The sequence below is a fragment of the Hemicordylus capensis genome, chromosome 2, assembly GCF_027244095.1.
Source record: "Hemicordylus capensis ecotype Gifberg chromosome 2, rHemCap1.1.pri, whole genome shotgun sequence".
NCBI classification, from domain to species: Eukaryota; Metazoa; Chordata; class Lepidosauria; order Squamata; family Cordylidae; genus Hemicordylus; species Hemicordylus capensis.
Genome location: NC_069658.1, coordinates 326,650,273 through 326,673,545, shown reverse-complemented (window position 1 = coordinate 326,673,545; position 23,273 = coordinate 326,650,273). Strand labels below are relative to the sequence as shown.

General features: G+C 45.2%; 1 protein-coding gene across 4 annotated transcripts in view; it reads left to right on the top strand.

Moving 5' to 3' along the window:
* The first annotated feature begins 497 nt into the window (after window positions 1-497).
* Window positions 498-23,273, top strand: part of SEMA3B (semaphorin 3B) — a 68,672-nt gene continuing 45,896 nt past the window's right edge. For 3 of the 4 annotated variants that reach the window (XR_008315958.1, XR_008315957.1, XM_053295174.1), the window contains exon 1: window positions 949-1,254. The gene's annotated coding sequence lies outside the window, so the exon portion shown is untranslated. Of the gene's footprint in view, window positions 554-948; window positions 1,255-23,273 lie in introns of those variants that run through there. The other variant, XM_053295175.1, reaches the window with a different exon arrangement.

The window sequence follows — 23,273 nt, the reverse complement described above, 5'->3', positions numbered from 1 at the left end:
ATCCCTCCCTGCCAGCAGCAACGGGGAGCAGCTAGGGCTGGGGTGAGAGAAAGGAGTTCTGCGTCTACAGACTATAATCCCGCGAGTCTGTGCGCGCGCGTGTTTGTGTGTGGGCGGCCGCTCGCGATAAATTTAAATTCCTCTCAGTCAGGAGCTGAAAGAACTCTTCTTATATTCCCCCGGTGCGCCAGGCGTCCCCTCTGCAGGTGTGGGCAAACCGGCCATCGGCAGACGCACGATATCATGTACCCACTTTTTCCCCCACACGAGCTCTTATCTCCTTTCAAAGGTCCATCCTATGGTTGTGAAGTTTGACTGTGACCCTTTGAGAATTTTGTGCGCTTACAAGAAGACCGTGTCCTGAACCAGCGCCTTTAGTCAAGATCAGTTCACGACACGGATGACTTGTCGCCGATGGCATACTTTCTCTCCCCAGCCCGCCCTTCACACACCCACCGAAGGAGGCCACAGCTCCGTGGCAGAGCCCACGTGGTTTGCACGCGGAAGGTCCAGAGTTCACTAACCAGCAGCATCTGGAAAGAAAGAAAGGCTTGTAAGTGACACGGCTAGCCACAGTCTCCGCTTGGAGAGCCGCCGCTGCCAGTCCGAGCGGGCTACTGACAGTGTAAGGAGTGGCTCGATGGATGGCGAAAGAGCGCCACTCTATTCCCGGGCCTAAACACGGCGTGTTTGCATGTCAGAGGGATGGCGGAAGGGCAGGGCGCGTGCGGGCACGAGCGGGGCTACTCCGCCTTCACGACCGTTCCCAAAACTCTCTCGGGCGTTCGCCCCGCGCTCCGCTCCTGCCTTTCTCCTCTGCCGGCTCTAGGCGCGGATCTGTCCCCCGCCCCTTTGGCCCCACCCAGGGACTCTTCAGTGCCTAACGCCTCCGGCAGCTACTTTGGGTCCGCCGCTCGAGCCAGCTCCACCCCTTTTGCCTTAGTCGCTCTCGCCGGCGTCGCGGGCTGGAGCGAGCGAGCGAGAAGAGAGAGAGCCGTTTAGGCGGAGTGGGGAAAAGGTCGTCAGCTCCTCTCTTGCTCCTGACCTCTACCCACCCACCGGTGAAAGGAGCCGGCCGGCAGCAGGGAAGTGTCGCCTAGTGGGCACTGCGAGGATCTGACGTTCAGGATTCAGTGGGGTCATCATTGCCTTCTCCCAGCAACGGGGCTCCAGTGACATGCTCCTCTAAGTACCCAGCTACAAGCGCCCTCCTTCGGCGGTAGGAGAAAGGGATCGCCCGAGATCGGGAGGCAGGTGAGGCGAAGTTTCTTTCCCCTCTATTACTGGGAGACGGTCAGGTAAAGAGAAGGCAGCAACCTGAGCCTGTGGTCAGTGGTCTCTCTTGAGGGCAAACCGTCCTTGGAATTATTACTGGATTTAGGCAAATGACTTTGTACAAGATCTTTGCTAGGGTGGTGCTGGTATGCCCTGGCTTCCATGCGGCGGTGGGTCGGGAAAGAGAAACGTGGTCGTTGCTTGCCAAGAAATCCTTAGGCATTAAAAATGATAATTTGCTCCCCACTGATTAATGTTCAGTACCGTGAAACCTAGTTGTGCCCTTGCTGTCATCACTCCTTCAGTTTAGAAACCCTGCAACACTCAGTTTGGATTGAAAGTGTGGAGCAACTTTGTGGATAAAGGATGGGGTGATTAAAATGTATTGAAAAAACCCCCTAATAATTTGCTTTGGGTGAACTTTGAAAATGCATCCTAATCAGTAAGTGGTGAAAGTGTCAGACTTGGGGTTGAGAGACCCAAATTCAAGTCCCCTCTCAGCCAGGAAACTCACTGGGTGACCTTGGGCCAGTGACTCACACTCTCTCTAACCTAACTTACAGGATCGTGATAGGGAGGGCACATCTGTTGCCCTGAGTTCTGTGGAAGAAGGGTGGGATAAAAATACAATAAATTTTCCAAGAAATACAAGATGCCAGGAAGAGATGGGATAAAAACCAGGACACCCAAATCCTGCTAGCCCAGCAAAGGCAAGTAAAGTCGCCTGATTTGAGGATGGAAACCTGGGACTAGAAACTCCTGCTTCCAGCTATGATGCCTAAGAGTTAATAATGGGGAAGTGGAAACTGGAAATCTTTTGAGATTCTCCAGTTCCAGAATGGATGTATGGAGAGCCTGTATGGATGCAGAGCCTGTATGGATGCACAGTGCACTTCCTTGTGTAGGCATGGTGGGGGAAAGGACAAACAAATAATCTCCTCCTGCAGGTGACTCACCAGCCATTGGCTACCATGGTCACTTCCTGCCACTTGGAGGAAGAGATGGAAACATTGTTCATAGTCAAGCAGTCTCCACTCTCTAGTGCTGCACGTTCAGGCTCTGTGGCTCTGACTTTTCTTAGGAGTTTTTTAAGGCGTCTGACTGTATTCCTCAAGTCAGCATTTCTCCCTGAAAAGCCACTAGAGCTAGCCTGATGGATGGAGGCCAAGCCTGTGTGTGGGATAGGGGTATATTATTTTGGGATGGGGGTTGTGAAGGAACATAGAGTCTGCTTCTTTTTTCTCCTTGTGTTCTGCTTTTAATTTTCTGTATCACTAGACAGAGCAGGATTGGGAAAGGGGTGTATGTGTGCGTGCATGTGCGTGTATGAATTATTTCAAACTTAATATGTAGCATCACTGGCCCATTGCTAGTTCTTCTATTTATAGCTGTCATGTGTGAATATTGCATATAATTATTGAGGGAAACATTTGTTTTCCTGATACATTTGCATGTGCCACATTCATAATTAAAAATATTAAATATTGCTCCTCCCACTCAAGTAACTGGGTAACAGCATGGGGGAAAAACCTCACTTTCATTAAAATCAGATGAAAGCCCAATATGCTAAACCAGACTCCCTTACCAATTAAGCACCAGCTATCAGTGTGGGAGATGGCAATGCTAAACTCCTCCTGTATTCTGCCAGAGACAACCACAGGGCTCTGTGGTCGCCAGGAGTCGACACTGATTCGACGGCACAACTTTACCTTTACCAGAATTCAACCAAGTAGGAAGGGATTAACCACTTTAAAAGGGTACTCTAGTTTGGAGAACTGGAGTTCCATTGATGTGGCAATCATGGAGAATGTATATCCATGTGCCCATAGTGCACACACTTGTATTGGTGAAACTACACAGGTACTGATGTAAAGTAGCTGATGCTCAGGAAACATTGCCTCTTCTGGTTTTTCAGAGAATTGATGGTACTTTGAAGCTCATATGACGGTCATCCTGCTTTTGACTCTGGTAAACTAGTTTTGCAAGTTTTTGTATTGCTTCAAAAACATGCAAAGCCCGTTTGACCAGAGGAGACAGTAAAACAAAAAGAAATGTGTCTATTGATTGATTTGATTAATATCCTGCTCTATCGCATGGATTTGTAGCGGCATACAGCATGTATACATCATGAGAAGTCATGACTCTTTCAAACCTCTTTCAAAGAGTGTTTCTCTCCAGCCCATTCTTACCTTGGAATTGCAAGACCATGGAAATAAATTACTGCAGGTAACTAGTGGCAGGTACAGTCTAGCACCTTCTGGAGCTAGGAGCAAGAAGTGGGAAGTGGAATCAAGGCTTTTCCTGGCCAACAAGGCCACCTCCATACAACACAGTGATTATGCATGGAATACAACACCTTTGCCTTGGTGCTGTTTGGTTTGTACTGGCTCCCCTACAAAAGGATTGGCCTCCACTGTGTGACTTGTGTCCCTGCTGTGTGACTTGTCTCCCCACAAGCAATGCTGGATATGGATACAGACTGTGCAGTGGAAGTCAATCCATGTTGTGAGCTGGCACATGCAACACTGCTGGCACAGGTTCAAGAAGCTTCCATGAGGTAGTCTTATGGAGGGAAGCAACCCTTTTGTTGGCCAATACTTTGGGCCAACAGGAATGTCTGATGCTCCCACTTCCAGGAATGCCTGATGCTCCCACTTTCAGTTCCACTTCCACTTTCAGTCCAGCGAACTGAACTATTCCCTGATCTGTGGAATGAAAAGAATGAGTCAGGGACCTACATGATGAGGAAATACACACAGCAGGGGGAAATGTATGTATAAAGTTTTTCCGACTTGAACAAATGAGATCTTCAGGTTCTACCTGTTCATTGGCCCTCACTTGCATGTGGCAACTGGGTAATAGATCAAAGGTCTGGATGTAAGCAGGGGCGTAACTATAATAGGGCAAGGGGAGACAGTTGTCTGGGGGCCCACTGCCTTGGGGGGCCCCCAGAGGCAAGTCACATGACTGACTCCCCCAGCCACGCACACGCCCGGGCTTCCTTCAGTTGTATCCATCCTCCGAAACTGATGTGAGTGTTAAGACCTGGAGCTACCAGAACAGCATGTCTTTCTCTAGTACCATTAAATGACTTTCATCATCCACAATTTACAAAACCTTTTAAAAATAATTTAGGATGATGTTCTATTGTGGCACATAGGAGATATATATAGATATATAGATATAGATAATTTAAAAAAAATTGGGGGTCCATTTAAAAATCTTGTCTCTGGGCCCACTCCAACCTTGCTATGCCCCTGAATGTAAGTTCTGGTCTATATCGGTCAATACTGGATTGGTTTCTTTCCTTTTTAGGTTATTGGCCTTATGATTTAAAGAGTTAATGACCAACGCTGTGTTTGATTTCAGCTAGCATAATAAAACTGAACTTAGATTTGCATCAGGGTTGCCTCTGACATTAGCAGGCTCCAGTTCATCACAAACCCTTATGCCTAATATGGGCAAGTTCTTTGGGTCCACAAAGTTTCCTTCATTACACAGAACATTGCATAATAGAAGCCGAGCTGGTGTTCTGTTCCAAGATTTGCTGGAGGCACCTTCTGTTTATCTGCTCCATCTCTCTTCCTCTCTGTCCGAGGATGGAGGCTGAGTGAGCAGTCAACAGTATTGCCTTACCAGCTGACTTCTGTTCAGCTTGTCACCCAGTCCTTGTACAGTAATAAACTTTTACAAGCTCCAAGCATGTGGCAGTTTCTCTGGCATTGCTCCCTTCCCCGGTGGGCCTGCAGCGCTGAATCTTCTTTTAAAGGAACAGTGCATACTTCAAACTAAGCTGAATAGAAAATAGATCTGTCTCTCCATTGATACTGGGGATGGGAAAAGTAGCATCGCTTAACGAAATGCAGGCCTTGGCATCTGGAAGCAGTTTGTTTTTTAAACAGGCAAAGGACAGTTGTGACGCTATGCTCATTGACACAGCACTGTTCTTGACATTGATTCAGCTACTTGCATTAGATCATTCAGTTCCAGACTTCAGATTTGTCATTTTCCCAGAATTGCACCCAAGTTCTCATTTTCTCTCTCCCCATGTGTGTGCATGTATGCATTTAAGAACCTCAGGAGAACTACAGAAAGATCTAAGGAGTGGCAAATCATAGTACAGCTTTGTCAGGAGTAACATTTGCAGAACAGCAAATCATGGAAACCAGCTGTGCCTTATTTTTATATTTGGTACTGTAAGGAGTGGCACAGCAGGGAAATACTTGACTAACAAGCAGAAGGTTGCCAGTTTGACTCCCCTCGCGTATGTTTCCCAGACTATGGGAAGCAAGTATATCGGGCAGCAGCGATATAGGAAGATGCTGAAAGGCATCATCTCATACTACGTGGGAGGAGGCAATGGTAAACCCCTCCTGTATTCTACCAAAGAAAACCATGGGGCTCTGAGGGCACCAGGAGTCGAGATCAACTTGATGGCACACTTTACCTTACTATAAGGAGGCAGCAGTAAGCATTTTGATCTCGAGAGCACAGAAAACAAACAAAAAATGTCATATGAAGTAGCTGCCTTATACTGAGTCAGACCATTGGCCCAGCAAGCTCAGTATTGTGCTCATTGACCAGCAGTAGATCTCCAGGGTTCCAGGCAGGCTTTCCCCAGGATTGAACCTGGGTCCTTCTGCATTCAAAGCAGGACTCTACAATGGATTCTACCAGGGAGTTTTGGCCCTTTCCCTGCATGATGGTCAGCTGCAATAAAGTATTCCTCCCTGCCCCCGGCCACAATAAAGCAGCACCTCCCTGGCAAAATCTGGCAAACACAAAGAAAATTTGACACCCCCAGAATGCTGGAATCTGTAGGGTCACTCAGTTACCCTGCGTATCTGTCTGTCAAATAGTTGTCTGCTTGGCGGAATAAGCTACAGTTCCATCCTCTAGGGGGCAGTGATGGGTATTATGGATGGATCTGAAAAAGCACTGTCACCGCTATCATGGTGGATTTCAAGCCTCTAGAGGGCAATGACATCTATCAGAAACACTCATAAACAGCTTTTATTAATTAGTGACATAGTTATTATGGAGGTGTAGAACAAAGCTGGGGAAAGGGATTGCCCATCCCTATCAGAGTTGGTGTATAAGAACTAGGAAAACAATGCTTGAATAAGAGACCAAAAATTAACCAAATTTCATATCATTAGATCCACGATTTCGAAATCCAGCAACTTCCATGTGTTTTAGGAGTGCTCAAAATCAAATGATGAAAGGGGATATTTGTATATTGGCAGCCAGTGTTCCCTCTAACAGGACTCCCAGATGTTGTTGACTACAACTCCCAGCATCCCCAGCTGCAATAGCCTTTGCAGGGTTATGGGAGTTGTAGCAAACAGCATCTGGGGAATCCCTGTTGGAGGGGAACACTGCTGGCAGCAACAGTAATCTATATCTCTTTCTACTGTCTAACAGTCAGGGATAACGACCAGTGGGTTTGGGGGCTCTGCCCAATTCACATGCTCATGATGGGAAGAATAAGCATACCATACTGTAGAGAATTCCTATGCAGGAATTATCTTAGGAACATAGGAAGCTGCCATATACTGAGTCAGACCATTGGTCTATCTAGCTCAGTATTGTCTTCACAGACTGGCAGCAGCTTCTCCAAGGTTATTATTATTTATTATTTATTTGATTTCTATACCGCCCATCCAAAAATGGCTCAGGGTGGTTTACACAGAGAAATAATAAATAAATAAGATGGCTCCCTGTCCCCAAAGGGCTCACAATCTAAAAAGAAACATAAGACAGACACCAGCAACAGTCACTGGAGGTACTGTGCTGGGGCTGGATAGGGCCAGTTACTCTCCCCCTGCTAAATAAAGAGAATCACCACATTAAAAGGTGCCTCTTTGCCAAGTTAGCAGGGGTTAGCAGGTTGCAGGCAGGAATCTCTCTCAGCCCTGACTTGGAGAAGCCAGGGAGGGAACTTGAAACCTTCTGCTCTTCCCAAAGCGGCTTCATCCCCTGAGGGGAATATCTTACAGAGTTCGCACTTCTAGTCTCCCATTCACATGCAACCAGGATGGACCCTGCTTTGCTAAGGGGACAAGTCATGCTTGCTACTACAAGACCAGCTCTAAACTAATGAAGCAGCCCTGACTGTAGGGCTAACATATCCGAAGGTGCCTTCTACAGCTTCAGACCATTGGCCACCTTCTAGCCTAGTGCTGTCTGCTCTTGGCTGACAGGAGATCTCCAAGGCTCCAGGCAAGAGTCTTTCCCAGCCCTCAGATCCTTTTAACTGAGGATGCCAGGGATTGAACCTGGGACCCTCTGCAGGCAAAACTTGTGCTCTACCTCTAAATGGCCTCCACCCCGCATCCAAAGGATAGAGAGCCCTTTCAAGATTTCTTGCTACTTCCTACTTCTGTTTTGCATATTTTATGTTACTTCTGCTAGTCGTGGGGAGAGTTGGAGGGCAGCACAAGCTAACAAAACCCCGTCCCCTGACCACCAGATATTGTGCAGCCCAGTTGTGTACAAGGTTATGTGGAAGTAAATCCCACAGAGCTCAGTGGGGCTTAATTCTGGCCACGTCTCCATTGAATCACAGCCATCGCCATCCGTTTGGCTTTTCAAACTTCTCCTACTCTTGCTCGCTTACTTTCAAGCCTTTCGATGTCGCCTGGAGAGCAAGAGTAGCCAGGAATGGTGTGCTGGGAACTCCCTGATTTAAATTGCACCACAGCCACCACCTGATACCAGTCTGAGTACTTGTGCCTTCATGGTGATGGTGTACACCAAGCTCTGCTGTTTCACACTAATGCCTTGGTTCCAAAAGAGCTGTAATTCATTGTGCCAAATGCCCAGAAACCAAAAAGATGGGGTTTAAAACCTGGCCTCTGCAAGGTTAACATTTCTGAAATCACTATGTTGTAGGTGTGCTTGTGTGTGGCTGAAAGAAGAGGGTGCATGATCAGTCATCCCTTCAGTAACACTTCAGTAACAATAACCAGTCACCCCGCAGTAACACTGCCCAGTTGTAGCCAGTGTTACTGCGGAGGCTTTTGCAGTTGTTCTGGGACTGAAAAAGAACAGCATTGTTATCTCTTGTGTGCAGCATGCCACCTCCCCTCCCATCTTGATTTCCACCCCCTTCCCTGATCTCCCTTCCCCCTGATTTCCTCATCCAAACCCCAATTTCCCCCCACTTCAGTCGCCTCCTGATTCCCCCCACCCTGATCTTCCCCATGGCATTCATAGCACGCTGCTCACTGATCTCTCCTCATCCCTCCTTACCTAGTGTTGGCAGCTGCTGCTCCTTATCCTCATCCTGTTCCCTGCCTCATCCAACTCCCTGCAGCAGATCTTGCAGTTCTTTTTGCCTGCTGAGACAGGCAGGGAGGGTCAGCGCACTAATGAGGTGTGGTGAGGCAGCTGCCTCAGGTGAGATTGGCAGAGGTGGTGGAGGTTCCCCACACCTCACCGCTCTGCCCCACCGCACAGGCCACCCTGCTCCTATCCTATCTGGCAGTAGTGACAGTGGGAGGAGAGCTGGCCTTGTGTTAGCAAGCATGAATTGCCCCTTTTGCTAATCAGGGTCTGCCCTGGTTTGCATTTGAAGGGGAGAGTACATGTGAGCACTGTAAGATATTCCCCTCAGGGGATGGAACTGCTCTGGGAAGGCCATCTGCATGCTTGATTGCAGAAGGTTCCAAGTTCCCTCTCTGGCATCTCCAGGATAGGGCTAAGAGAGATTCCTGCCTGCAACCTTGGAGAAGCCACTGCCAGTCTGTGCAGACAATACTGAGCTAGATGGACCGATGGTCTGACTCAGTATAAGGCAGCTTCCTATGACAGCTGTACTGTTGTTGCCACTGTTCCTTCTCTTCCTCTGCCCCACCTGCTTCCTATCTTTTCAAAAGACAGAAGGTGGGAGATAACCAGAAGAAGCGAGAGAAGCGTTGGAGGAGGAAAATGGTGCTCCACACTTCCTTCTGCTGCGTTTGCTGTCCCCTGTGGTGTCTTAACAGTTCTGGCATCAAAACATAGCTTGCTCTGAATTCCTTCCCCAGGGGCATAGCTATAATTGAGCGAAAGGGTTCAAAGAACATGGGCCCCCAGCTCCTGAGGGCCCTGCAGCTCCATCCCTCCCTATTTTCTCTGTTATCTCCCTCACTCTGGGAGGGCCGCCAGAGAGAGGGATGAACACGGGCTCCCTCTCCCCTAGCTACGCCCCTGTCCTTCCCTTCTGCTGCCATTGGCATCACTTGCTTTCTTGCTTAAGGGCATTAACAGGGACTTGACGGATCATCTAGTCCAGTCTTCTTCACAAGAATCCCAGCAACCAGCTGGTGGCCCACCAGAAATTGGCCAGTGATCCTTTGGCTCATGCATGTTATGAGGAGCCCCCTGGGCTGTCTTCCCTTTTGATAGCAGCAGCCTGTTCTGCTGGGCTCTCCCCTGCAAAGTTTCCACATGCCTTCCAATCAAGGTCCCGCCGCCTTTTGCAGCCCAAAGTATGGGAGTTCTAATTACAAAGCAGAGGGAGGTGCCCCCACCACCCAGCAGCAGGGGGTGATAGCATGGGAAAGCCGCATCCTCTTGCCTGGCCTCTTCTGTGCCTCTTTCCAAGGGGGAGCGGCACGGAGCAGTCACTTGGATGTGTTCTAATTAGGCATCTGCTGGGAGGGAAGATTGGTTTCTCCAGCAGTCAACACACAAAGCCCTTCCCTGCTGGGGCTGGGAGAATTTTCTGTTTGGAGGAGGCAATGGCTTGGGCTGGGGCTGCATAGCACTGCAAAGGCTTTTTGAGTGCAGGAGAGACAGTGGTTACTTCCAGGCCTCACAGTCCTTGCAGTCTGGGCAATTCCACTGAGAGACCAGCCTTGTGTAGAGTCCACTGCTTTCTGTGCCTCCTCACAATGTCTCTTCACAGATTACCAAGGCAGAGCTTATTCCAGGTAGCAGCACACACACACACACACACACACACACACACACACACACACACACCCCAAGAGCAAAACCAATTTTTGATGGGGTGAGTTCATCTTCTTTTTGTTTCCTCATTCTACATAGCTTAACAGGCTCCCTGGAGAGAGAGCCCTGTGCTCTCCTGATGTCTGGGCAAGGTTCATTAGTTGACACACAAGCCATGGAGCGAAATCCCCAGCATTACAGTAGGGCTTACATGACATCTCCATAATTGCTTTAGGAAGCTGGCATCACTTAATTGCCAGGGATGCAGGGAAATAATTGCAGCAGACAAATGGGCTCAGAGGTGGCCTGCTCTGTGTGAAAGGAAGAGGCCGGGGAAGCTTCATTCAAGGAAAATGCCAAAAGGATCGGAGTAAATAAAGATGTGGGTGGGGGGGGGAGAGAAGGGGCTGAGGCCACTGTCTTTGCTGGGAGTTTGGCTGGCAGTCTTGCTTTTTCACACAGGAGGAAAGCTCTGCTGTTTTTGTTTCTGGCTTTTGTACAGTAGGGTCGATTTACTGTCGAGACCACTGATTATGAGAAGGGTAACGGCACCTGTGGGATCCCAGTGCCTGTGACTGGCCTCACAAGCAGGACACTGTCTATAGATGGCCCCCAAAGGAGTCATGCATACAAACCAAAGAGTTAACAATGATACTGCAGTGCTCTCACGGGCCTGTCTGTCAGGAAGTGTCTGGGAAAGATGTAGTAGTAGCCATCCGAGCAATAATTTGGAGGTCATCAAACTAGCAGGTCACCAGAGATGCAGCTTCCCCTGGCTGCTGATCAACTAGAAAAGCTAGATAGTCTACTGGACTAGTAGGCATAGAATCTAGACTCGGAGCATGGCAGGGGGAGCCATGTCCTACATGGATTGCTGTCATAATAAGGGGCTCTCCCCTGTCCTACTAACACAAACATAATTCAATGGCAAAGACATGCTTGGCATGTATAAGGCTTTTGGTTCAATCTGTGATGGAGGCATCTGTCACAGTGAGGCAGGACAAGCATCCTGTTTAAGATCCTGGAAAGCTGGGTTTAGGACACAGCAGTAGTCGGTACTTATGGTATGGGTCTAGATGGACCATTGATTTGACATTGTATATGGTGGGAGGAGGCGATGGTGAACCCCTCCTGTATTCTACCAAAGAAAACCACAGGGCTCAGTGGGTGCCAGGAGTCGAAATTGACTTGACGGCACACTTTATGGCCATTTTAATGCATCATTCATCATCATCATCAATTAATAATGCATATCCTAGGCTACCTCCTATGGCATGTACTTCTGCAGGACTTTCCTATGATTCCCTTCCCCCAGTTTGTTAGCAAAGAATTTCATCAGGCATTTATTGTATGGAATGGAATAGGGGAGGGGCTGTAGCTCAGTGGTAGAGCATCTGCTTTGTATGTGAAAGGTCCCGTCCTTGGCATCTCCACACAGGGCTGGGAAAGACTCCTGTCCGAAATCCTCGAGAGGCTCTGTCCGTCACTGCAACATTGCTGAGTGAGATGGACTGACTCTGTGTAGGGCGGCTTCCTATGCTTAGCTCTTAGTGATCATTTTGTTCTTGCCTATAGGTGGCTTCCTAAATCTGACCCTAGTCTGAGGGGATCTCCTTGTCTCTCTAACAGGCAGCCATTCCACCTGAAATGATGACTTTGACCTTTGACAAAGCGATTCAAAGAAGCTTGGATATGAACGTCATTTGCTGGCTTCCTACTGTTGTTCTGCTTTCTTCGTTGGCCTTTCTTTTTGTAGCCTTCTTTTGTTTCTTTCACATTTTTAAATACTTGGAATTCTTATCTGCCTTTCTTTTTGTCTTTTCTCCCCCACCCCCCGAGCTTTTTTTTTTTAAAGGGAAAGTCAGAACTGCACAATGGTAGCATGATTTGAGCACATAGCAAGCACCACTCCAACACGCATCTGGGCAATTTCCTTGTCTGTGCACATACTCTTTGTTGCCTAGAGCCACATTCCATGACATTTAGGAGCCTACATGAAGTGGGAGAATATCCTCAGAAATGGGAATTTGACAGCACTGTTGCAGAAGAGTGTTATATTCATTGGTGAAGACTGTGGGGAGTAGCTGTGGAGTCTGTAGGAAGCATCTTTGGCAGAAGAAGGAGCAATGTGTATCAGGGTCTGGGTTCTTTATTTTGCTCATTGCTCTCAGTCACTTTTTCCATCATCTAACATCATACAATGTTTGCATGACTTGAATTTTTGAATTGAACAAATATTCGTTTAGAACCACACTTTTTGTGTCTTGTTGCACATTAAGACAAACCCTTTTGCCCTGGGCATCCTCATCCCAAACAGTTTGTTTTTACACACAGCAAAAGTGTCCAGCAAAAACTGACATTTCCCCCAGCTCCTAACCATGATTTTTCCTTTTTTGAAGGTGCCGTATTTCTACAGAATGTATTATCCAAGCACATTCTTGTCCCGTTTTTCCGTCCTCCCTACCCTTCCCACTTCAGCATATCATTACTAAGACGCCAGAACTTCAGGCAGAGATGCCTTTAATTCTTCAAGCACAGTTTTAGTTTGCTTTTAAGTCCTTTTTAATATATATCATAAATGACTTCTCTTTGTGTGTTGTGTGGGATGCCCTTTGCATGGAGGCTTGCTAGAATTCTAGACTGGACTCTGGACAAATTTTGGAAGTATGATCAGACCTCTCTGCTTCGGCTGATATTTTGTAATTGGTTTTACATTTATGGGTATTATTCTTTATCACAATGCTTTAAGTTGCACAGTAAGCCGGAAGAAGCAGAATCCAGCTTTTTTTGCTTTTATGTATTAACTGGATGACATTATGCCTACCTACAGCAGAACGTTTTCCCCCCCACCATTATGTTGTAGTTGGATAATACTAAATACTTGAAAATCCTCTAACCATATATTATACATGCATTAGACTGCAACCACCACATATTCAAATGTATTTAATTCCAGCAGTAAGATCAGCCATTCCAAATGTATTCACGAAACATTCCTCTGCCCAGCCCACACATCACATTACAGAACTATCCATAACTCTCACATAGCAATGCTGCTTTGATGCCTAGTAGTTTAATCTCCGTAGTTTCTTTTGGTATACTCTTGACAACATTAGCTGATCAGAAGCATAACTCATGTTACTGCAGTCCTAAACACTGTAGGAAAGAACCAGGTTTGCAATCGGGGGGATGCTCATCGATCCGGCACTGTTGCTAAAAACTCAAGTGGCCTCTGTGGCACCTTTTATCAGCTTCGGCTGATACGTCAACCACAACCTTACCTGGATAGTGATAACTTGGCCACAGTTACTCATGCTCTAGTAAGCTTTCGCATAGATTACTGCAATGCATTGTACATGGGACCAGAAAGCGGTCCAGAAACTGCAGACGGTACAAAATAGGGCTGCAAGATTATTAACTGGGACTGGACGTTTTGATCATATCATGCCAGTGCTTCGTCAGCTGCACTGGCTCCCAGTCCATTTCCAGGCCCAATTCAAAGTTCTGGTTTTAATCTTTAAGGCCCTAAATGGCTTGGGGCTGGGTTACCTTGCCCCATATGTCCTGACTCAGACCTTAAAGTCTTCTTTGGAGGCCCTGCTCTGAGAACCCTTGCCAGATGAGGTGAGGCGGGTGGCTACTAGGCAGAGGCCATTTTGGTGGTTGCACCCTATTCATGGAATTGCCTCCTCAGTGAGATTCACCTGGCTTCATCAGTTTGTTCTTTTAGACGACAGGTGATGTAGACTTTTTTGTTCACTCCGGCCTTTTACATTTTGTTTTTTAATTCTGGTTTTGGTTTTTTTTTAGTTTTTAAATGGTTTTGTATTATATTCTGTATTTGATGTGTTGTGATTTCATGTGTTATGTGTTTTACTTGATCTTTTAATGCTGAGATGTGAGCTGTCTAGAGAGCAATCTGTTATGAGGTGGCTAAGAAATAAAGTAGTAGTACTAGTAGTAGTAGTAGTAGTTGTTGTTATTAATTTTTACTTATTTCTTAAACACATTGGTCTTGTTCACACAGTCTGTGTAGAACAGCTTTTTGTCCACCCTTGGTAAAATGCTGGGGAGAGAATACGGGCAAGGCCTGCCTGTTCTACCTAGCTCCCGCCTCCCACACGATCACTTTCCTGGCCTCCTCCCTTGTTTGGATGTACACAGCTGCTGATCGGGAGCCTGCCCGCCTCTCCTACCCTGACTGGGTGCTCCTCCTACCCAGAGGGGAGTCGTGTGAATGAGCCTACTGGCCAGGGGGTGAGTGAGCTCCATTAAATACTGAGGTAGATGAATGTGTAGGACTGTGAAATGCTGCAAAGGAGCAAACCACAGCAACAGTGCAGCAAAATAAGCTTCCCAAAAACGTTCTTCCAGTACTTCTTTGCACTGAACTGTTGGTGTGCCAAGCATATGAGGCTTCATGAAGTATAGACTTTGTTGTGTGTTAAAGCGGAGTTATGTGTTGTGCATTACTTTAGAGTGGAAAATGATAGACCTGTGAACTGCTGAAGCCGTTGTATGTAGGAAGTAGGTAGGAAGGAATTCGGGTATCTTTCCCAACTAGGCACTGTGGCATACCTTTAAGATGCAGTGAAGCAGTTTGTTCCAACAGTGAATGCAGAACTCACAACTGAATGGCATTTTTCCTGAACTCTGTTGATCTTGGGAAGACAGATCATACCTGCTGGAAAAAAGACTGTGCAGATTTAGAAAGAGTGCTAGGAGGGTTTATTTGGCTTACTGCAAGGTGTATCGGGCAGGTGGGCGGCATCTGCAGCCTGGACAAATATGGAGGAATAGAGGGACAGTATTTGGACCCCCATGGATGAGTCTGTGCTTCAGCTGCCATATCGACATGTCACATCTCAGGGTCCATCATACAGTCTCCTCTCCACCACTTGAGGTCCTGGCAGTGACATGAAACTTCTCTGTATGATGCAGGGGGTCCGTGTGACAAGCTGTGCTAAACTATGTGCTTGCAGTGAGGAGAAACCACCATACAGCTGCTGCTTGCAGTGAGCTCCATTTGAGAATTTGGCCCTTTTGAGATACCGTATTTACCCGAATCAAAAACGTAGGAACAGCCCTGCTGGATCAGGCCCAAGGCCTATTTAGCCTAGCATCCTGTTTCACACAGTGGCCTACCAGATGCTTCTGGGGAGCCCACAGGCAAGAGCTGAGGGCATGCCCTCTCTCCTGCTGTTGCTCCCCTGCAACTGGTATTTGGAGGCATCTTGCATTTCTGAGGCTGGAGGTGGCCTATAGCCCTCAGACTAGTAGGCACTGATAAGAGTTGGCTACTACAGAGATGACACTGAATTTAAGATGACCCCCTTAAAAAGTAGAGGTTAAATATAGGTTATACCTGCATTTACTCAGAAGAAACAGGACTCTGAATTTAAGATGACCTCCCAATTTCTAATAATTAAAAACTTGGGGAAAGGTTTTTAGGTAAGATTCAGATAAATATAGTAGGCTGGCTGCTTCTGGGGAGCTACATACAGCTTCAGAGCAGTTGGTGTGGCATCTGAAGGCAATCATTGATGAAATCCTTCAATAGTGCCTATTGCATTTTTAGCATAAAGTGTCCCAAAAGATGTGGTTTACATGAGGGATCTGTACTAGTTTTGGACATATATCATGAAAACAGCATAGTTAGACTAGGTCCAAATGCACCAAGGCCCCCTTTGTCTCTGACTTAGGATGCCCTATTTTGACAGATGTGCATTTTTCATTATCCAAATTGTATCCACTTGGAGGGGGGGAGGGAGGAAGATGGACTTTGGCACCAGAGTTAGCTTGGGATGTGAATAACAGCTATTGGGGCACTTTGATCTTGGTTGTCATGCAAACAGACAGCTTCCCCCTGCCCTCCCTTGTCTCTGAGACGCCATCTTCCTCAGGTCTGGGAGACGAGGGCATTGACTTTTTGTCTGATTTATGAGCTGCTCATCACAATAGGCTATCAGAGTCTTTTGTGTGAAGCTCAAATGCTTGGTCATTGGGTGTTTTGACTATGATGCCCTTCACAGCCATTTGCACTGAATAGCCCCCCCAAAAAAACCTTCAGCTAGGGCAAAATTGTAATGGCCCAGTCCTTCAACAGGAGGCCTATTAGCAATATTAATCTTAGCAAAAGATTAAGATGTGGAGCTTAATATATAACTTGCCAACCAAGGGTTAGGACCATTGAGTGCCAAACAAAACCAGCATTTCATTGACTGCCCTCTTCATGCATTCAAAAGATGTATCAAGAAACTGGCTGGGTGCCTCAGTCCTTTGGACAGAGTCTCATTTGAACCCCTGGGTATCATACATGACTGAAAAGGAGGAGACACTTCCTTTGAATCAGGGGTTCCCAAACATGGCCATTGTGGCTGGGGATGATGGGCGTTGCAGTCCAACAACAACTTTTGGGAACTCCAGCTTTAGTTCATTAAGAAAAATAAAAAGGTTGGCATCTCGTCTGAATCACACACATTCTTCTGGACAATATGGGCTGTTTATCACAATGGCAGGACCCTGTGGTTTTGCCCCTAGCCATTCTTACACAATGCCTTGAAAATGCTGGATGGAACATTTGTTTCTATATTCATATATTGTTGCCATCCGCTTTTGTTTGGGATAAACAATGGTTTTCTTGCCTTTTTTTTTTTTTAAAGTCAGGACTGCAAGATACACCAAGTTGGTCAACTGTCTTCAGCCCCCTGAGACATCACCAGGGGACATGTACAGACCCCAGTTCAAAAGCCTATAGATTCTACATATAAACATAAACAAAATCAAGGAAATCTCAGTTGGTGCTAAAATAAATAAAAGCACAGCAGATTCCCAAGTAACCAGTATAGATTACTTCCTTGTGTGGTTTGTCTGTGTTACAGTAGAAGCCATTCTTCACTGAGACCCTATTGTCCTCAAGGCTGTTTCAACCCTAGTGAGCTATAAGTAGACCCTAGGCTCCTGATACCCTAGCACATTGGGCCGCACTTGTACTGTCATCAAAGTTTGACTCATTCCTTTAATTGTAGGGAGACCTCAAAGCAGACATGGTTTCGTATTGCTTTAGATGTGGAACCCATTAGAAGGAGATGCATAACCCGCTCCTGTAATCATCCAGCAACAGGATTAATGTGTAAATGGGTTGCACAGATGGCCAAGTGATGTGATCACTTCCTCTTGATGAGGTGGAATGAAGTCTGCAAATGTTTATGCTACAATACATTTGTTAGTCTTTAAGGTGCCACAAGACTCTTCGTTGTCTATGCTCCTGTGAATGATAATGGTGTGAAATCCAAGTTTCTCTTCACAGGATTGTTGGGGATTAGATGGTCAGTCTGAAACATGCTATTCATATGTTTATATTATATATTCATAAATATATTATTATTTTTTCTTGTTTACACAGTCAGGCAGGTGTTATTGACTGGTTTCTTTTATCCAGACATCAAGTCCTTCCCAAGGACCTGGGATGTCAGAATTTTGTTATCAATATTGTTCTTCTTGTTATTATAGATATCGTCGCAGCATATAGGCTGTTCCCAGTAAAGCTGCTTGTTGTAATTGGCTGATGGTGATTTCTGTGGCCCCTATGGTGTTGAGGTGCTCTTCAAGTTGTTTTGGAATTGCACCCAGGGCGCCAATTACCACTGGGATTATTTGGGTCTTTTTCTGCCACAGCCTTTCAATTTCAGTTTGTAGATCTTTGTATTTTGTGATTTTTTCTATTTCTTTTTCTTCTATTCTGCTATCCCATGGTATTGCTATGTTGATTATTTTGACTTGTTTTTCTTTCTTCTCAACTACAGTTATATCTGGTGTATTGTGTGGCAGATGTTTGTCTGTTTGTAGTCGGAAGTCCCATAATATTTTTACATCTTCATTTTCTACAACTTTTTCAATTTGATGGTCCCACCAATTTTTGGCTACAGGTAGCTTGTATTTTTTGCAGATGTTCCAGTGTATCATCCCTGCTACCTTGTCATGCCTTTGTTTGTAGTCAGTCTGTGCAATCTTCTTACAACAGCTGATTAGGTGGTCCACTGTTTCATCTGCTTCTTTACAAAGGCGGCACTTGCTGTTTGTTGTTGACTTTTCTACTTTTGCTCTTATTGCATTTGTTCTTAGTGCCTGTTCTTGCACAGCCAGTATTAAACCCTCTGTTTCTTTCTTCAAGTTGCCATTCTTAAGCCATTGCCAGGTCTTGGTGATGTCTGATTTTCCACATATATTGTGCAAATATTGACCATGCAGTGGCTTATTTTTCCATTTTTCTGCTCGGTTCTTGACTTGTTCTTTCTTGTAGGCCTGCTTGGTTTCATTGGTGTTGAATAGTTTCGCATTATTGACCATTTGAAGTGCATCTTCTTCATTGTCCTTTATATATTCTTCAAGGCCTCTTTTCTCCTCCTCTACTATTTGATGGACTTGCAGCATTCCTCTTCCACCTGAGCTACGAGGGAGGTATATCCTATCTACATCACTGCGGGGGTACAGAGCATGATTGATGGTCATGATTTTCCTGATCTTACGATCCAGCGTCTCTAGCTCTGCCTGGGTCCAGTCTATTATCCCTGCAGTGTATCTGATAACAGGTATAGCCCAGGTGTTTATGGCTTATATCGTGTTCCCGCCATTGAGTTTGGACTTGAGGATTTTTCTAACTCTCCTGATGTATTCACTTCCAATTTTTCTTTTAACTTCAGTGTGTGCGATGTTATCAGCCTGGAGAATGCCAAAGTATTTGTAAGGTTCTTTCTCTTCCAGGTTCTTGATCTTGCTTCCATTGGGCAGTTCTATTCCTTCTGTTTTTGTTATTTTCCCTCTGTTCATTATTAATGCAGCACACTTGTCTAGTCCAAACTCCATTGCTATATCGCTACTGAATATATGGACAGTGTTTAGCAGTGATTCGATTTCTGACTGGGACTTTCCGTACAACTTCAGATCGTCCATGTACAGCAGATGGTTGATTTGACTTGATGTTTTAGATGTTTGGTATCTGAGGCATGTTTTGTTTAGTATTTGTGAAAGTGGGGTCATGGCGATTACAAACAACAGAGGGGATAGTGAGTCCCCTTGGAAAATGCCTCTTCTAATGCTAACCTGTCCAAGTGTCTCGCCATTGATTGTTAACTGTGTACTCCACATGCTCATTGCATTTTTTTATAAATATCTGAATGTTTTTGCTGACACCAGTTGTTTCTAAACATTTTAGTATCCATGTGTGAGGCAATGAATCGAAGACTTTCTTGTAGTCAATCCATGCAACACTTAGATTGGTTTTTCTTCTCTTGCAATTTTCTAAAATCATTTTGTCAATCAGCAGCTGGTCTTTTGTGCCTCTGGTGTTCGGGCAATTTCCTTTCTGTTCAACTGGAAGCTGTTTGTTAGTTAATAAGTGTTGCATCACTTCATCTGCTATTATTCCAGTTAATAATTTAAACATGGTTGGCAGGCAGGTTATCGGTCTATAATTACTTGGAAGTGCACCTTTTGCTGGGTCTTTTATGATGAGATGGGTTTCCCCAGTTGTTAGCCATTGCTCAATATCACCTCCTTGCAAAATGTGATTGAACTGTTTTGATAGTTGTTTATGAAGGCTTGTTAGGTGTTTAAGCCAAAAGCCATGCAGTTCATCGTCGCCTGGCGAAGTCCAATTTTTAATTTTCTTTGCTCTTTCACTTATTAATTCTGGTGTTATTATTAGATCTTGCATTTGTTGGTTACATTTTTTGACCTCTTTCATCCAGCCTGCTTTTTTATTATAATCTATTGGATTGTCCCATAATTTTCCCCAGAATTGCACTGTTTCTTCTTTATTTGGTGTTTCTACATTTCTTGCAGTTTCTCCTTCTATGCTTTGGTAGAAACGTCTCTGATTCAACTGGAATTGGAGATTTGAGATTCAGCTGGAATTGGAGGCAGCTATGTTGTGTAATTCTGGCTTCATATCTGCTAATCTTCTTTGATACTGCTGTTATTTGCTGCTTTATTATTTCCAGGACTTCTCTAATTTTCCTTGAATCGAGGTGGTATTTTTGGATCAGATACTGTTTGGTGTTTTCATTCTTCAGCTTCTTGTCTTTCATATCTTTCAATTTACTAGCATCTGATCTAAGCCTGGAGATTTTATTTTCTAATCTAATCTTCCATTTAGGTGATGTACTGCTTTCTTTTTTTACAGGTCCACTGATCTTATATCCGAGCTCTTGTGTTGTTATTGTTGCTGCACTGTACATTAGTTGGTTTGTTTCCTGCAAATTCTTGGTTGTTATCTCTGCAAGTGCAGCACTGACATCTTTTAATGCCTGAGCAAGTTGTTTTTTGGCAACTGTTTTTAGAGCTGGAAGTCGAACCCTGGTGGTTGTTTGGTTCATGTGCTCAGTTATTTTTTGCTTTAGATCTTGTTGCTTTTCTGTTAAACGGCATTTGGGTTTTTGAGGTAAAGGCAAAGGGGCAGTTGCCTGGTTTTGATTTTGAAACAGTTCAGGAACAGTGGCATCCTCGATTTCCAACACCTCCTCCACCTGCGCCTGAGCAACTTCTTCAATTAGTGGTAATTCTTCTTCCATATCTTGAGCCTGTGCAGTTCTTCCAGCTCAACTCCTGTGAATACTTTATTTCTTATGTATCTTCTCTGGTCTGCTAGCCTTTGTTCTGTTATTTCTATATCTGGATGCTTCTCTTTCCAAATCTGGTACATTCTTTTTAAATAACCTCTTCTAGTTGGACTGGACTTGTAATAGCAGATCATTATTTCCTTGTTGGCATTTTTTGTATATTTTTTTCTGTTAAGCGACGTTTCTTCCAGTAGCTTTGCTGTCTTCAGCCCTGGTTGCTCAACTGAAGATCCTGAGTCCTGTTGCCCACTTGCCACCAGATGTCCAGGGACTATAGCACCTGGCGCGGTCCTTGTTGACCCGGGCGACGACCGATCCGGTATAGATTTATTAAAGTTACGTCTCACCATATTGTTGATGGGAGAGGCACTCTTTGTCTGGCTCCTCTGGTGAGACCTGTCCAGTATGGTTGGACCTCTGGCATAGCTCTCACCTTCCTCAGAGCACACAAGCCCCACAACCACGCCAAGGTAGTGCCTCACGGGAGGATGGTTATTATTATTATTATTATTATTATTATTATTATTATTATTATTATTTTATTGCTGTGAGAAACATTTTATGCATTGTAAGGCAATTCACATGATTATTAACTGGGTAGGACAAGTCCTATCAGTTTTCGGAGCTGTGTGTGCTCCTGGTTTTTTAATCATCTGTGAAGGAAAAACAAGGTAGGAACAGAGAGAGAGAGAGAGAGAGGCGCTTCACACTTCCTCACCGAGATGGCTCTAGGTGGTACACAAAAAATTTTAAAAATAGATAAAAATAAATAACTCAAAACAAAATGAAAACCAATTTTTGTAACATTTCAGTAATCACTAAAGTCCAGCCTAAAAAGATATGCATGTTATAGCTGCTTCCCTCAAACACAAAGTAATCTTATATAGATTTAACTAAGAGTTTATTCAGAAACAACTCCATTTTCTCCTTTTCCCTCCCTTTTTCTTTCTGACTTCACCCCCCCCCCCACTCACACACACTCTACAGGATCTCCACTGGGACAAACTTCTTAACAACAAAACATAAAATATACTGAATAGAATATAATAATATGTTTGGGGGGCTCTTTTTAAAAGCTGCTAAAACTCTTAAGCCTCTAATGCCCATAGGGAGCACATTGCAGAGTGCAGGAGCAGCTACAAGAAGGTCTGATCCTGAGTGTGGTGGGGATCATTCTGAAGAAGGCACTTTTCCAGATAACCCTGTCCTAAGCTGTTTAGGGTTTTAGAGGAAATTATCAGCACTTTGTATTTTGCCCGGAAACAGATTGGCGGCAGCCAGTGCAGCTATTTTAAAACAGGCGTAATATGGTCTCTCTGAGAAACCCCAGAGACCAATTTGGCTGCTGCATTTTGAACTAACTGAAGTTTCCATACAAAGGCAGCCCCATGTAGAGCACATTGCAGTAGTCAAGTTACCAGTGCGTACACCACACAGCTTTGAGATTGTCTTCAAGGAACAGACACAGGTATCGTATCAATTGAAGTTGATAGAAAGCTCTCCTGGCCATAGCCTCCACCTGAGACACCAGGATGATGCCTAGGTCCCTAAGCACTCCCATGCTACATACCTGTTCCTTTAGGGGGAGTGTAACCCTGTCCAGAACAGGACATTGTATCACGTCCCTCAGATTATGACACCTCACAATTAGTACCTCCATCTTATGGACTGAAGTTGGATTCATCTTCAAACTATTATCCCTCATCCATCCCATTACTGCCTGAAGGCATGCATTCAGAGGAGCCATGCCATTTCCTGATTATGTCTGGGAGAAAGAGATTTGGGTGTCATCAGCATGTTGATAACACCCTGTTCCAAATCCAGTGACGATCTCACCCAGAGGTTTCCTGTAGATGTTTAAAAGCATTGGGGATAGGATGTAGCCCTGAGGGACACCATAAATAGCTCTTGTTTCACAAAGCAACTATCCCCGAGTGACACCATCTGAAATCTGTCTGAGAGATAGGAATGGAACCACTGCAATGCAGTACCTCCTATTCCCAAATCCCGCAGACGATTCAGAAGGATACCATGGTTGATGGTATCGAAAGCAGCAGAGAGATCCAAAAGAACTGGCCAGGTCACACTCCCTCTGTCAATTCCTTGGTATAGATTAGGCCTGCTCAATTTAGGCCCCACTAACAACTTCCATAATCCCCAGTCACAGTGGCCAATAGCCAGGGATTATGGGAGTTGTAGGCCAACATCTTCAGGAAGGCCAAAGTTGAGCAGCCCTGGCATAGATCATCCAGACTAAGGCTGCCTCAACCCCGTAGCCCACCAGTCTGAAATTGATCTAGATAATCTGTATCCTCCAAAACTACCTTTTGATCTTCTACCACCATCTCAATCACTTTGCCCAATCAAGGGAGGTTGGAGACTGGCCTATGATTATCCATCACTGAGTGCTCTAGGGCAAGTTTCTTAAGTAAAGGTCTCACA